The following is a 16,977-nucleotide window of genomic DNA, read 5'->3' as shown; positions in this document are numbered from 1 at the left end:
CATAGGACACCCAACGTTACAGGTGATTTATTCTTCCAAAGCAAACACACCTTTACCCAATGGTGCCAACTAGTATTCCAGTGATTATATTCTCCCTCCATTTCTCTCATTCAGCTAATGTGACCCCAGTGCTTATGGAAAAGGTCGGGGGAAGGGCAAACAAGGGTGTGGTACCGGCGCACAATGTCCTTCTTATCATTTGATTACAACATTGGTTATTACAATGGCAGTGACCAGAAGGTTGTAATGGTGCACAATGAAAATATGTGGCTTTATGTAACTAAAGGTCAGACTTGATCCACCCGTTGGCTTGTATATAATTATTGGGCAACTTGTAGGCATTTTGCCAAGGCACCTCCCAGGGTGTGTAAGGCCTCGTACACATGACCGGATCTATCCGCTGGGATTGATCCGAGGATCAGTTCCAGCAGACAAATCCGGTCGTCTGTACGGCCTAGCGGATATTTATCCGCGGAGATTCGTCCGGCCGATCGATTTCAAGCGGATATATATTTCTTAGCATGCTAAGAAATCTATCCGCTTGAATCGTGTCCAGCGGATTGATCCGGTCGTCTGTACAGACTCACCGGATCAATCCGTCTGCTCCCCTCCCTCGCATGCGTCGTAATGATTCGACGCATGCGTGAAGTACTTACCTTCCAGCGTCGCGCACGTCGCCGCGTCATCGTCGCGGCAACGGCGCGACACATCACCGCGGATGTATTCCGCGCGGATTTTGATCCGATGGTGTGTACAAGCCATCGGATCAAAATCCGAAGGAGGAATCTCCGCTGGAAACGGTCCCGCGGACCGTTTCCAGCGGAGATCCCCTCGTCTGTACGAGGCCTTAGCCTCTTTCTGTTTCCATCGCAATTTCAGGCTGACTAACTCCTAAAAGTTTCCTGGTATATATACAGTGTAATATATATATATATATATATATATATATATATATATATATATATATATATATATATATATATATATATATATATATATATATACGTATATATATTGTAAACTTTGGGGGTCTTTAAGCTCCGCGAGACAAGTGCGTAAAACCGTGTCAGTAAAGCAAAGGGTCTTTATTGGTGACCAAACAAAACAAAATAAAGCTTTTCTTCAGCATCCAAAATGTCGCAACAAAAGTCCTGCTTGTTTCCAGCATAAATTAGGAAAAAGTCTTTCTTCAGAAAAAACAACCAAAAGAAAGGCACATACGTTTTTAGTAAGAAGTCCTCCAGACCTTCCCTGCAGACACAGCTTCACTTCCAAACTACTCAAAAGTCCTCTCTGAGCAGCTAGCAGACTTCCATCTTGTCCTCACAGGTGCACTCTCCCAACTCACTTACTCCCTCCAGCATCACTTCCTGCTTTAATGGGTGGTTGTCTGTGAGATTTTAACCCCTTGTGCGCTGGCTTCCAGGGTTTAGGAGTGGAGGCTCCATCCCACCCAAATAACACTTTGGAGCCTCCAAAATTCCAGGCCCCAAACTACTTTATTAAGATAGAGAAGACTGCGAGCCAGTCCTCTCTGAATTAGCGCCTGCCTGGAACTTTTCACCCACTTTTGGGTGACCCCCTGAACCTTCTACCTCTATTTAAATGGACCATAGTCCAAACAGTGGTGCCGTATAGCACCCGTCCAGGACCCACCCCCGGTGTCCTGTACAATATATATATATATATATATATATATATATATATATATATACATATATATACACACATATATATATATATATATATATATATATATATATATATATATATATATATAGTATAAATCTTCCTGTGATGTATTTGCATAAATGTTTGCTATATATTAGCAGGTGATTTTTTAGCAGGGGAGTGTTTCTGCCATATTGCATCATTGAATTATTGTTTTTAATATGATGATGATGATTATTATTTGATATGATTATAGTATTCACTTCTATATTACCTATGATTACGTTACCTTCTAAATCAAAATAATTATAATTATAAAAATAATAATAATAGTTATAATTACTATTATTATTATTATTATTAATTTACATTTGATTTGTAAATAGTTTTCAACCTAGAATATTTAAATACCTGCATGGCTTGTTTCATTCTTTGGCATATGGCCAGTGCATCAATGTGGCCAAGTTACTACAGTAGCAGTTGCATGGAAATTAGAACACCTACTAAAACCATGTAATAGCCATATATCCATGCTAATTACTGATATTTGGGACTTGACTGTAGGTTCATGTTTTTTTAAATATTATTATTATTATTATTTTACCTTTGATTTGTATATTGTTTTTGATGTCGAATAGGTGTATATGTGTCTGTGCTGCCTTTTACACACTTCTTAGCGATTCATATCTACGTCTTCAGTAGTACAGTAGTGCCTCCAAATTATCAGGTGAAAACAGCACAATTTGCTACCTTAATTGCCACACTGGTTCTGCAGGTGGTGTGAGCAGCAACATGAGAGTGTGGAGTCCTGCTGTACTTGTGAAAGCAAAGAGGTATAAGTGGCAGTGAGTGACAGCCTGGACATAGACGCAGGCAAGCTAAAGCTTCTTACCGGAGGATATTGAGCTCTTATAAAACATTTTAAAGACCTCTTTATTTTATATGTGGAAAAATAGGATATGTGAATACCTTGCCTTCAAAGAGAAATGTAATGATTTAGTTGGAGGTCCTCTTGATTGCTTTAGTGCCTTCTCACCAAAATGTGTATAGTTATCAGTGTTAATTTAGTCGACTAAAATATTGTTGTTGACTAAATAAATACTATTTTAGTTGACAAAGATATGACTAAAACTAAAACAATTGATATGACTAAAATATGACTAAAACTAAGATGGCATTTTAGTCAATTAACTATAACTTATACTAAATTGAAATTTGACATACAAATTAACACTGAACTTCCACATATGAATACCTGTATATTGCATTACAGTCAATAGATTTTACATTTTTTTTTTTTTATGTTTTATAATTTCAAGTTGTACTTCTGTTTATTAAAAAGCAATATTTTTGTTTATGAAATGTAGTTTTATATATAAAGATATTATATATCGTAACGGCTAAATCTGTGTCTGTAGTGCATGTTCACACCCTAATACCATAAATAATACAATTTTCGATTTTTACTCCAGGAGTATATAAGGAGTTTGGCCATTTTAATCAAACCCATTTGATTTTAGTTGACTCAAATGTACTGGAGGTTTTAGTCCACTAAAATATGACTAAAAGTAAACCAATTGAGCTGGCTAAAATATGACTAAAACTAAAATTGTATTTTAGTCAAAAGGCTAAAATACGACAAAAAATAAAATGGCATTTTAGTCAAAAGACTATGGGCCAGATTCTCATACATTTACGTTGCTCCTGGGCAGCGTAACGTATGTGATTTACGTTACACCGCCGCAGGTTTACAGGTTTACAGCCTGATTCTCAGAACACTTACCTGTAAACTTGCGGCGGTGTATCGTTAAATCGCTTGGCGCAAGCCCGCCCAATTCAAATGGGGCGGGCACCATTTAAATTAGGCGCGCTCCCGCGCCGAGCGTACTGCGCATGCTCTGTCGGGTAAATTACCCGACGTGTATTGCGCTAAATGACGTCGCCCCAACGTCATTTGCTTAGACGTTTACGTAAATGGCGTCCAGCGCCATTCATGGACGTCTTACGCAAACAACGTAATTTTTTTTAAATTCGATGCGGGAACGACGGCCATAGTTAACATTGGTTGCCCCTCCTAATAGCAGGGGCAACCTTATGCGTCACGTACGCTACGGAAACAACGTAAATTCTCAGCGTCGACCGTGCGTATGTTCGGGAATCTCACGTAATTACCTCATTTGCATAGACGACGGGGAAAACGACGATGCGACACCTAGCGGCGGGAAAAAAAATTGCTTTTAAGATCTGACAGCCTAAGAGCCTTACGCCTGTCAGATCTAATGGGTATCTATGCGTAACTGATTCTAAGAATCAGTCGCATAGATACCCGGGGCCAGATGAGGAGTTACGATGGTGCCGTCGTAACGCCTTTGAGAATATGGGCCTAAAACTAAAACCGATTTGAAATTTGACGTCAAAATTAACACTGATAGTTATACTCTTTCACCTGTAAATCCTTTTTAAACATTCCTTGAGAGATGCTGAGCAAGCAGTGTCCCTATGAATTTGAGAAAAGCTGCCCAGGAAAGCAAATAATTCCTGCTTGTCAAACTGCCCTTGTATGCATGGGTTCTAATGAGCCACTAAGACATGTCTTCTTAGACACAGCTTTGCTGTTCCTTGATTAGAGCATTAATGTGCAGTGGGTGTACACAAAGAGGAAGTGGAATATCTGTTTAACCACTTCAGCCCTGGAAGGATTTGCCCCCTTAACGACCAGGCCATTTTTTGCCATACGGCACTGCGTTACTTTAGCTGACAATTGCACGGCCGTGCTACTCTGTTTGTATTCTGCTATATATTTTTGGTAAAAAAAAGGAAAAACAATAGGCATATATCGATTGGCTTGCGCAAAAGTTATTGTGTCTAAAAAACAGGGGATAGATTTATGGCATTTTTATAATTTTGTATTTATTGTTTTACTAGTAATGCCAGTGGTCAGTGATTTTTAGCAGGTCTGCGACATTGTGGCGGACAGATTGCACATCTAAGTGACATTTTTGACACTTTTATGGGAACCAGTGACATTATTACAGTGATCAGTGCTAAAAATATACAGTGACATTGTACTAATGGCATTGGCAGGGAAGGAGTTAACATCAGGGGTGATCAAGGGGTTAACTGTGTTCCCTCAGTGTGTTTCTAACTGTGTGGAGGGATGGGCTGCCTGAGACAACACACAGATCCGTCTTCCTGCATAGCAGAAAGACAGGATCTCTGTGTGATCTCCCCTGTCAGAAGGGAGATCTGCCTTGTTTACTATGGCAGCTCCCCGTTCTGTCACTGCAGGGAACAATCGCGGGCGGCAGGCGGACATTGACCCTCTGTTACTTTAAGTAATTGTATATTTAAGATTTAATAACTCACATATATGATATATGGTTAAAATAAGAGTGTTCTATTGTCCAGAGTGAAATTTTCAACATAACACATTTATTAGAGCTTATACAAAGTCTAATCTAACACACAGAACCTATCTATAGTCTCAAAACTCAGACCGTAGGTTAAAATACATACATTTACATGAAGGAATACAGAGTATATTCCTCTAAAACCTTAGATTATCAGCATGGGCAGTTGCTACAAGTAATTATCACATGCCTATACCATAGTTACCCTTTTAAGACCCATGCCTGTAGGCCAGCTCTCCATCAAGACATCCTTCCATCAAGTGAGGCTTCCATAAAAGTGTCTCCATTAATCTGTGCTGTGGAGTATATTTTTCTAAGCTGATGTCTCATTGGTTGGCCTAGCTAGCATCACGATTGGAGGACTGACTACATAAGTCAGCCCCCTTTCATGCAAATCCTGATGACTATAATTTTCCCAAGGTTAACAGGGTGTGGCTATCTTGATTGAACATCCCAGCATGGGGTCCATCACATACAGTGGTTTAATTCACTGGCTCCATAATGTCTGTTAACAAACAATGAACTTTGCTATACGCTAAATGCCATGAATTAGCATGCTAAATGAACCATAAACTTTGTACTCTGACTGAAATATCTTCAGCCTCTACTTAGAGAAATATATTCATAATTAGAATATATATATCTTTATATTCATACTCAGCCATATATATATATATATATATATATATATATATATATATATATATACCCACATATCTCTATTTAATCTAGATTACCCAAAAACCATATGGCAACACCTCCATTCAACTCTATGGAGATATGGATGTCAGCGAACACATGTCCGCTGACATCCGTTGTTTTCCGATCCAATTCTGTCAGCAAATTCTAAAGTATGGTGGTCCTTTTTTCTATCCGTCTGGAGAATCGGAACGAATATGATCAGATGAAAATGGACAGGCGGTTGGTCCATTTTCATCCGATCTCTCCATAGAGGAGAGCGGCACTTTGTCCGTCTCTGCTCAGTAAGCAGAGACAGACCTATCGTCCGCATTGTCTCATGGGGGATCAGTGGAGCGATCCCCCGCTGAGCAAGTGAATCCTGTCTAATGGAGGCGCCTGTTCGAAAGGGGCCTTAATGTATTCTCTGCATTAAGGCAAACAACCTTCCAATACCTCTCCCCCTCTCTGCCTAAACACTTACCTGAGACCTCTCACAATCCAGCACTGTCCCTGTCTGCAGCGCCGCTGCTCTCTCCTCCTGGTCTCATTGGCTCCTGTGCTGTCAATCAAATCCTGTGAGAGGGAGTGACAAGCATGGCCAAGCCACACTGTGTGCTTATGGGCTCACACAGTCCAGCTCAGGAGTGTACCTGCACGGGTGTCCCCTTAGCATATCATTTTCTGAGGGGGCACCAGCAAAAAAAGGGAGTAGAGAGTGCCAGCGGGGGACTCCACAAGAGAAGGTATGGGGCCACTCTGTGCAATAGTAAGTATAAATTATTTTTCATTTTAATAAAAAAAAGAAGACATGCCTTTACAATGATTTTATTTATTTTCTTATACATTGTGTTCTTTTAGAAATTGAGGGCCAGATCCACAGAGCAAGTACGCTGACTCTGGACGGCATATGCAAATAAGAAGATAAGGTCCGAAACAGTGTTGCCAACCGTACGTAGAATTACAGACAGCTCGTAAAACAAGGCACTTTTTCCCTGTACGTAAAAGTCCGTAGTAAGGGAAAGGTGGCAGTAAAAATGTCGGTGATCGGCTCGGGGTCAGAACTGCGAATGCGCAATTCCGTAAATACCCGAGAATATACGATCCTGAGCCGCCAAGTCTGACTCCTTCACAGCCTCTGCCCAGCCCACCCGCCGCGCAGACAATGAAGTCAGCGCATTTTCCCACCAGCCTATGATAAGGCACCGGAACAGACAGGACCAGACGTGACTTGGGAGCTCAGCAAGGCAATTCAAGACAGACGAGCGAGTCAGTCAGACAGTCAGTGACCAACAATGGTCCGAAATAGTGTAATCTAGTTTATTATACTTAAAAATGTTCAAATAAAAAGCCAAATGGTTGCTTACTTTAGGAGTGCCCAAGGCCTGGCACTGAGGCTGGATGGCATAGAATCAAAACACATAATATATATAACCCACCAACATTATGGAAGCTTTCTTCCTGATTTTATTTTTGGTTATTTTTGGTTATGCCCTGAGAAAAGACACCAATCAATTCTAAAATTGGATATGATGAAGATGGATATGAATATGGAGTATTATTGTAGATGCACATGCAGTTATTACTAAAGATGGATAGCATGCAGAGTATTAATAAAGATGAATATGCATGCAGAGTATTAAAACGGAGCTCCACCTAAAAGGGAAAGCTCCACTTCTCTGACCCCCCCATCCAGTGTCACATTTGGCACCTTGTGGGGGGAGATAGGGGATCGGGTACCTGGTTTTGACACCAGTTGAACTGACCTGTAAGTTTGGCCACCGCCGCAGCTGGCCCATTGAGAAAGTACAGCGCAGTAGAAAACTGACTGTGAAGCCGTAACGATCCCTGGACAGGTAAGTGCCCCAGTATTTGTAGTTGACATTTAATTTTTTGGTGGGGGAGGGAGCTGAAGCTCTGTTTTAATAGTGATGGACAAGCATACAGAGTATTAATAAAGATGGAAATGCATACTGAGTATTAATAAAGATGGATAGCATACAGAGTATTAACCACTTAATCACCGCCCTATAGATGAAAGACGTCTACAAGGCGGTTCCTTAACTCTAGGAGGACGTCCATGGACGTCCTCCCAGAATCGCGCTCCCGCAGGCCCCTTGGGGCGCGCACACGGGAATGTCCGCGGCAGTTTACCACGTGATCGCTCCGTCCAATGACGGAGCGATCACTTGTAAACAAACCGGCGTCATGTGATGACGCCGGTTCCTCCCTCCCCTCTCTGTACCGAACGGTACAGTGTGAGAGGAGAGGGGAGAGAGCGGATGCAGCACGAGTGCTGTGGGCTGGATCTGTGACAAATGCAGTCAGAGATCCAGTCATCCATCCCTGCTCAGCCATCGCAAAATGGGGAAAGAAAACTGGACAGCCGCACTCCAAAATGACTTTAAAAAAGTTGTCTTTTATTTTCAACTGTACACACACAGTCACTGCAACCAACAAAAACAGGACAGCCGACGCGTTTCACACTTGTAATTAGTGCTTAATCATGGCTTAGCCCTCCCTGCCCCATAACAATACTCTGCAACATAACCAAACTGTGCAATAATCTGCAATACCCCACAATACTCTGCAATACCCCACAATACTCTGCAATACCCCACACTACTCTGCAATACCCCACAATACTCTGCAATACCCCACAATACTCTGCAATACCCCACAATATCCTGCAACGTCGCCTATGGGGATTTTTAAGTAGCAAAGTTTGGCGCCATTCCACGAGCGTGTGCAATTTTGAAGGGTGACATGTTGGGTATCTATTTACTCGGCGTAACTTCATATTTCACATTATGCAAAAGAATGAAGAAAAAATACAAAATTTGCTAAATTTTATAACAGAAACAAAGAAAATTTCATTTTTTTTACAGAATTTTCAGTCTTTTTTCTCTTATAGCGCAAAAAATAAAAAACCCAACGGTGATTAAATACCACCAAAAGAAATCTCTATTTGTGTGAAAAAACGTAAATTTCATTTGGGTACAATGTTGTATGACTAAGTAATTGTCATTCAAATTGTGAGAGCACCGAAAGCTGAAAATTGGTCTGGTTATTAAGTGGTTTACGTGCCTGGTGGTCAAGTGGTTATGAAAGATGGACATGCATATTGAGTATTAATAAAGATGTACATTCAAATAGAGTATTAACAAGCTAACATGCTAATCTGTACTGTACATGTAAATCAAGTATTAATAAAGATGGATACACACAGAGGTTATTAATAAAGATGGACACGCATATAGAGTATTTATAAAGATGGACACACATACAGAATATTTATAAAGATTGACTTCCATATCGAATATTTATAAAGATGGACATGCATGTAAAGTATTTATCTTCCCAGTGCCTGTTGTTTGCATAATTCAGAAAGCGTGCTTAGGGATTTTCTTGTCACCCAGTGTGACAGGTACACTTTAAATAAACCCTTCTACAGTACTTATAATATCTGCAAAGCAATGCAAATGCTGGTACTGTCTCACCTAAAATAAACCATACATAACAGAAGTAACAACTTCAAAACACTGCAAGGTACATACTTTAACTGTAACATGAAGCTACTTTGCAATTGTGAAGACAGACATCTCAAAGGTTCCCTGTTTTATGAGGGAGAATGATCGGAATGGAAGAAAAATAGGGGCATGAAGTGAATGACAGCTCCCGCAATTTCATGACTTGAAAAACATACATAACTACACATCTGTACACTCCCAGGCCAATAATATGGGCGATAATTGTCGTGGTCATTTCAGTACATCTAGCAGTGGTTAGTGTAGAAGCGCATTATGTGAAAGCAACTGTAACTGTTTCACTGCCAAATCCAGCTCCAGCTAATATATATATATCCAAACATATATCTGTCATTATTTGTAATAAAATCATGAAGCCTTAGTTATAAATTGCCACTGTCATATCTTTATTGCAAGAACACAATTTCATTTTATGTTTTAAAATTCTCAATAGCTGTTTTATAACATATGACATTTCCTGTAAATAACGGCATGAGTGTAAATAGCATATTCAGACATATTTAGACATCATGAAGCCCAAGGCACTCTTTTGACACCCTTTATAAAAAAAAGCCTCTTATGTATTGTGATTATTTTAGTAAATGCTACTGCTAGAATGAGCAGTACAGTTTCATAGTGGTTATCACATATATCTTTGTATCACGGGGGACTGGCTAGAACCTCAGCTAGGACCCTACTGCATGGAGTTTGCATGTTTGTGTGGGTACATACTGGTAGGTTAATTGGTTCCTGTCTGTATGGACCCTAGTATGTGTGTACAAATTGGCTATGCACTTGTGTTATCACTTTCTGCATGCTGGTCCCAAGTCTGAGCAATTAATGAAGGTTGAGGAAAAGTCTGGTACCCTACCTTGTAAAAATTTGTCAAGAAATTTGTATGGACAAGGGACTGCAAGCATTATCAAGCATGATGCCCAGAGATCTGGCTCATAGAAGCATGATCTGTGAATTACAAGGGCTGTACCTAAAGTAATGCAAATGTGGGCATAATTTTTCTCACCTTATATAGGTTGTTTAAACTACACATGTTGGTAGAGTAGCTCTTTCTCTATAGTAACTCTTCTTCTTTTTCTTTTTTATTGCAGGAAATAAAGGGTTCCAAACATAAGCAACATGCTGTCAGTACGATTTTGATGAAGGAGTGCAGGCTGTCTGACATCCACAGAAGGCTACAGAATGATTTTACGGAGATGACACCATTGACAAAAGAAATGTCTTGTCATTGATTATTCTTGTCAATGGTGTAATCTCCATAAAGATTTAGTCTTCTGTGGATGTTGGAAAGCCTGAAAGCCCTTCTTCATCAAGAACTCAATGATAGCATGTTGCTTCTGCTTGTAATCCATTATTTACTTGCAACTCTAGAGCAGGGGTATCCAAATTTTCTATGTGAGAGGCCAGTTTACTGTTCTTTAGACTTTAGGGGTGCCAGATTGTGACCAGTGTCACTAGAAAATGCCTGGCATCAGTGAGATCAAACAATGCCCCAAGCTTGATGGTCAGTAGGAGTAAAAACATTAAAAACACGTGTGGTAGGAAGAGGAATAATGCCCCTTCATTGGTACTGGTAGGAGGAATAGTGCCCTATCATTGGTATTAGTGGAAGAAATAGTGCCCCATTGTTGGTGTCGGTGGAAGGAATAGTGCTTCAACCTCGTAGACAGTGGGAGGAAAAGTGCCTCGTAGCAGTTGGAGGAATAGTGACCCAAGGGTCAGATAAAGGCAAGCAAAGGGCCACATCCGGCCCGTAGGCTGCATTTTGAAGACAAGTGCTTTAGAGGGATGCCTTGTACACACAGATTTTTTATATTGGTCGTGAAAACTGGTCGTGTGTATGGTCCCTAGCAATTTTCTCAACTAAAAAACTGCCCGCAAAAAATTGAAACCAGCTCTCTTTTTTCTCATCGTGTTTCCCGTCAGTTTTTTTCTCGTCGTGGAAAACAGTTGCATGTATGCTTTTCTGAGGGGAAAAAAAAAACTTGTATGCTCAGAATCAAGTATGCAGCCCAAAAGCAGCCCAAAGGGTGGCTCCATTTGAAAGGAACTTCCCCTTTATAGTCCCGTCATACATCACCACGCTTTGGTCGGACGTTTTTTTGCATGAACGTGTGTATGCAAGTCAGGCTGGAGAGGAATCACGTCGGGAAAAACTTTTTTTTTTCCTGCCGAGAAAAATGGTCGTGTGTACGAGGCAGAAGAATTACTTTTCCAACATGTGAAATCTAAATGATCTCTGTACTGTAATATAATAAAAAAAAGTTTTTCCCACTTTTGCATTACTTTTAGTACAGTCTTTATAATAGATAAATGTTGCATACATACACACTAGTAGAATGCACTAATGGGAGGAAAATAGGGAGAACAATGTGCCAACACAGAAATCCCTAATTCTGACATCAGAATTCAATGTTTATATACTCTAAAGACTTAAACCTAGAGATCTTTACTTTGAGTCAGTATGTCCATACTAGGCCCTGTCCGCTATTGTAGGAAGGCCCTTGCACACCAATCAGAACCTCACTTACTTTCCAGAAGCTGTGGCCCTAAAAGGGTCTGGAGCTTAACCGTGTGGTATTGGTTTATTATGTCAAGGTCTGAGCATAATTTAACCTAAGGAGTAATCATTTATGCCTATCTCTTTGTAGTGATAAGTTGAATGAAATATTACAATATCATATTAAAGAACATATTGTTTTACACGTTTATATTGCATGATGATATTTGTTCAAGATGTCTTCTGTATGCATAAGAGAACATGTTATGTCTTGATGACTTTGGCCACAACATATCTCCCAACTGTCCCTGATTTTGAAGGACTGACCCTGATTTGGAACAAAGTCCGTCTGTCCCTCCTTCCTCTCATTTTGTTTCTCATTTTTATCTGATATAGCCAGGTCCGATCCGCTCTATAGGCTCACTATACAAGCCACTTAGGGCCCCCCAAATTACTAGAGGTCCCACCCCACTTCTCAACTATCTGGCTGCATGGGAGAAGAGGTAAGAAGTCAGCACCCCCCACTTTAATGTAAGATGTCATTTCCGACAGCGGAACACCCCCCGCTTCTCAACTTTAATGTGAGATGTCATTTTGCTTAGGGCCCCAGGGAGGTCAGGATCGGCACTGGATATAGCGGTATATAAAATGCATTTTTTTGTATTTCAAAAAGTGTTTCCCAGAGCTAAATCTTTTATCCAACTTTTAAATTGCTGCATTTGTAAATGTCAAAAACCATTATAAACAAATATTTGTGGTAAAAAAAAAGCTTAACTATTTTTTTTTTGTATACAGTAATTCTCATTTAAGGGGTGTGGCAGGGTGTGTGTCCTATGACTACATACTTTTGCTAATATGTGTCCCTTGTTCACATCTCAAAAAATTGGAAGGTATACAATCACAATAAAAGGACATGCCTCCTTATGGCAGGATTATTAGGTATTATTTTAATGTATGCTGTATGTTTACAAATGTTGAAATATGCTTGTTAAATTAGGTTGAAGTGTATGTATAGCCATTTTTACATTTTGGATAGAGTAGGATAGGGTAGAACCCCTGTTAGCTTTTTTGGCCACCTGTGACCCCACTTGTTATATTCCCCCTCTTTATCTGCCCTGCTGATCATTGTCACCAAAAGAAAAATTGATGGGAACTTTAAAATGTTATTGTTTTTACCACAACAAAAGTAGAGGGTAAATTCTCCAATGGGGACCTGTTCCAGTGACAACTGTCTAAGAGGGTTAGTCTTCTCAGTTTAACCACTTGCTGCCCTCCCACCGTCAAATGACGAAGGAGCGGTGCAGCTCTCATTCTGGGAGGACGTCATATGACGCCGTCCCAGAGAGGCCGCTCTCACGTGCCTGCAGCTGTGCCGTGTTCGTAGGACACGGTGCGACCCAATCTCTGTAAAGAGCTGATGATGCAGATCTTTAACCATGTGATCAGCTGTTTCCAATCACATGCGGCCACATGCAAATGTGGAAGTGCCAGTAATCGTCTTCGTCTCTCCTTGTCTCACACTGACAGAATGTGTGGCGAGGAGAGCCGATCAGCGGCATCTTCTAGCAGGGGAAACCAGGGCAGGTAATCATCAGTGCCCTGATTACAGTAAAGCCCCAGGAGTGCCCATCAGTCACACCAATCAGTACCCATCAGTGACACAAATCAGTGCCAATTAGAGATGCCAGTCAGTGCTGCTTTTCAGTGCCCATCAGTGCTTGCTCATCAGTACTGCCCATCAATGTCCATCAGTGCCTCCCGTCAGTGCCCCATCAATGCCACCCATCAATGCTGTCCATCAGTGCTGCCTATCCATGCCACCTATCAGTGCCCCACCAGTGCCACCTATCCGTGCCCAACAGTGCCACCTATCAGTGCCCATCAGTGTGGCATATTTGTGCCTCCTCATCAGTGCCACCTAATCGGTGCTCATAAGTGCCGCCTCATCAGTGCCAATAAGTGCCACCTCATCAGTGCAGACTCATCAGCGCACATCAGTTAAGGAGAAAAATTACTTATTTTTTCTAAATGTAAGCCTTTTTTATTTCTGTGTAAAAAAAAACAGCGGTGATCAAATACCACCAGAAGAAAGCTCTATTTGTGTGAAAATTACAAAAAATTCATATGAGTACAACATTACATGACAACGCAATTGTCATTCAAAGTGTGACATCGCTGAAAAATGGCCTGGGCAAGAAGAGGGTGAAAGTGCCTGGTATTGAGATGGCAAAAGAGATTTCTCTTTTCCTGGACCAAGAGCATATAGACAACAAAAAATAAATTGGGAGCTTTTAAATCTTCCCTACTGTCCAAAATGTAAAAAAAAAAAAAGTTTTGTCTATACATTATATTATATTATAATGACTGGGTTTACAGAACATCAAAAGTTATTTTTTAGAAAATAACTTTATATTTTAATCCTGGCAGCAAACTGAGATGATTCTCAGCATATTTGATGCCTGAACTTCCAGGATAGTTAGACTGAACTTTGCTAAGTGTGGGGCCTTCCCTAATTGACAAAATTCAATTATTTTATCAACTTGAAAGGGACATGTTAGAAAATGTTGCCATGATCAGCTGCTGCATCCAATCAGCTGCAATCACTGATCAGTGTATCTTGAAAGTGGTGGGTGCCGCTGTCAAAATACAATGTTCCACCCCTGGGGATTCCACCATCCACCTCCTTGTGGGCTGAAAAAAAGAAATAATGGTATATGGACAGACTTATGCCACGTACACACGATCAGATTTTCCATCAGATAAACCTTGGATGGTTTTTCCGACAGAATTCCGCTCAAGCTTGGCTTGCGTACACACGGTCACACAAAAGTTCTTTGAGCTTTTATCCGTCAAGAACGCGGTGACGTACAACACTACGACGAGCTGAGAAAATGAATTTCAATGTTCCGAAGCATGCGTCAAATTGTTTCCGAGCATGCGTCGGACTTTTGCGTTCGGAATTGCTACAGATGATCGGATTTTCCGATAGGAATTTTTTTCCGTCTGAAAATTTGAGAACCAGCTCTCAAACTTTTGTTGGCGGAAATTCCGAGAGCAAAGGTCCTATGGAGCATACACGCGGTAGGAATTTCCATTCAAAAGCTCCCATCGGACTTTCGCAGTTGGAATTTCCGATCGTGTGTACGGAGCTTTGAAGGTTAATAAAAATACAACTGTGATTGCAGTCAGCCAATCTGAGGTACCACGAGGTATGAATCATTCAATCTACAAAAGTGCTGGTTGGCCATAGTGGCTTAGAAAGCACATTTCAACTCTCTGTGCATCTTGGTAGAAAATACTGGAGGCATTCCTTGGTTTAATAAAAAGCCAAAGTTACCAAAATACAACTATTCATTCCTACAAAGGCTCAAATAGAAAGTCTATATAAGCAGAACAGGAAAGAAAAAAAATGAGTGAAATATAAAAAAAGAAATTGTGCTCTACCTGCTTAGGGGCTGCACAGTACTTTCAGTGTCTATATTTAATACCTTCTTAGCAGCGGCACTAAAACGCTGCTTCACTTAATAAAAGAAAGCACATACTAAAAAGATCTCTCATCATTTGAAATCACTCCATATTAGGCTGTGCAATTTAAAATACAACTGGAGTGGTTCACTGTTTCATAAAAAGCATCTGCTTGAGGGTGGTCAATTTCTGGGTCTGCTCAGTGTAAAGCATTTTCAAATTGTTAGTTTCATTTTTATAAGCACTTGGAATTCAATTCTAAACTTCAGTGCCTTTAAACATTTAAAACACTTGAAAGAGTTTTGCTCACAAAATTATATTATATTCTCTCTTTATACAGGAGGAAAAGTGAGAATTGATATGGAAATTCAAACAGCTATAATAAAAAAAGAGAGAGTGGAGGAAAAAAAGGAAGAGAAAAGCATGAATGGTGTAACGGAATATTATTTGCATTGTTAAAAAAAAAAGAAAAGCCACTGAAAAACAAAAAATAATACACACTAAACATAAAAACATAAGAACATTTACCACTAGAGGTATGCAAATAATTACACATCTTTAGTTGCCAGTTCTTTTTAGTTTCTTATTCTTATTTATGTTTGCTGAGTTTGACTTTGCCAATCTGCCATTTTTCTTTGGAATGATAGTATGATTGCCCTCAAGATACATTATATTATTTAACTGCATTGACCCACTAACATTACCCCAATATGGACTGCTATATGTGGTGGTTCATATATATATATATATATATATATATATATATATATATATATATATATATATATATATATATATATATATATATATATATATATATATATATATATATATATATATATAAAAATCCTAAGAATCCTAAACAGGAAAAAAATGGAAAAGAAAAAAGAATCCTGGTGCAAGCACGATGGTTATGGATGACGGCAATATCAGTTCATGTATCAACCACTGATCAAGATATTGCACTTACCAGAACATGTGGACACATGTACCGTAGTACTGAATCAACCACGCTTATGTAGATGAGGAGTATGGTAATTAGAAGGCAGTTCTCATGGTCTCACGTCTCAATCTCTTTTGCCCTGTACACATGATCGGATATCTGATGGAATCTAATCCGATGGATTTTTTCGTCGGATATCCGATGAAGCTGGCTTTCATCAGTCTTGCCTACACACCATTGGTCAAAAATCCGACCGTGTCCAAACGCAGTTACGTAAAAAACTACATTGTGCTGAGAAAAATGAAGTTCGATGCTTCCAAGCATGCGTCGACTTGATTCTAAGCATGTGTGGATTTTTGACCGATGGACTTCCACACAAACGATCGTTTTTTTCTATCGTTTTTTTATCCATAGGAACATTTTAAAACATGTTCTATTTTTTTTCACTGATGGAAAACAAACCGATGGGGCCCACACACGATCGGTTTGTCCGATGAAAACGGTCCATCAAGAGACAGAGATTGCCGATCCAGGCAGGTCGTGTTGGATGCAAATCTTCTTCTCAGGAACTGAGGGTGCTAGCAATGCACATGGCAAATAAGAACAAAAGATGATCAGGACAGCCGCACTCCAATCCAATGTAACTTTAATGTAAAAAACTGGAAATAGGCACTATAAGTTACAGCAACTGAACCTAGGACAGCTGACACGTTTCACACTAACTTCAGTGTTTACTCATAGCTTTACTTGTCCGTTTTCATCTGACAA

The sequence above is a fragment of the Rana temporaria genome, chromosome 1, assembly GCF_905171775.1.
Source record: "Rana temporaria chromosome 1, aRanTem1.1, whole genome shotgun sequence".
Classification (NCBI taxonomy): Eukaryota; Metazoa; Chordata; class Amphibia; order Anura; family Ranidae; genus Rana; species Rana temporaria.
This window is presented reverse-complemented; position numbering follows the sequence as displayed.